Raw genomic sequence first — 655 nt, 5'->3', positions numbered from 1 at the left:
CTGACCAGTTGTTTAATGAAACTTCAATGAAACAGTCTGTCAATGAAACTCAAAGCTGAAGTGTCCAGCCTCAATGGTTCAGCCCACTTGTGCTCCGGGTTGGACTATAAACAGTCGAATAGGTGTGAAACCGCTCCGTGTTCACAATCCAAGGCGGCTGTTAGGTTTGCTTCACCATTACCATCTCACCACAGAAGGAGGCTGGGGCAGCTCCAATGACTTGCCCAAGGTCACTGCCTCCAAAGCCAGGGCATGCAGGACCTGCACAAATCCTGCCTCTTGAAAGCGTATAATACACAGTCTCCTCTTACAGGTTCTCTCTACAATGTGGGAAGGTGGCACCCGTCTTCAGCCAGGCTTGTCACGATCATCTCCTGCCATTCACGTAACTGTTTTGACACTCAGTTTTCTGGCTCGCATACATGGGGAATAAAATCCGCCCCTCACAGCTTTATGGCCAGGATCACAGGCGCGAAAAACTCTTTGGAAACTGTGCAGCGCTGTGTGCATTACCCCTGCAAGAGGCATTAACACGGAACCCCCAACTTTCCAGTCCCTGAGCTCCTCCTGCATGCACTCCTAAGGCGGTGGCGAGGAGTAGAAAGGAGGATTAATCCCTGCGCGGGTCTGGGCGTTTCTCCAGGAGGGAGAGGAG

The sequence above is a fragment of the Myotis brandtii genome, unplaced genomic scaffold, assembly GCF_000412655.1.
Source record: "Myotis brandtii unplaced genomic scaffold, ASM41265v1 scaffold468, whole genome shotgun sequence".
NCBI classification, from domain to species: domain Eukaryota; kingdom Metazoa; phylum Chordata; class Mammalia; order Chiroptera; family Vespertilionidae; genus Myotis; species Myotis brandtii.
Note: the sequence above shows the minus strand (reverse complement) of the source record.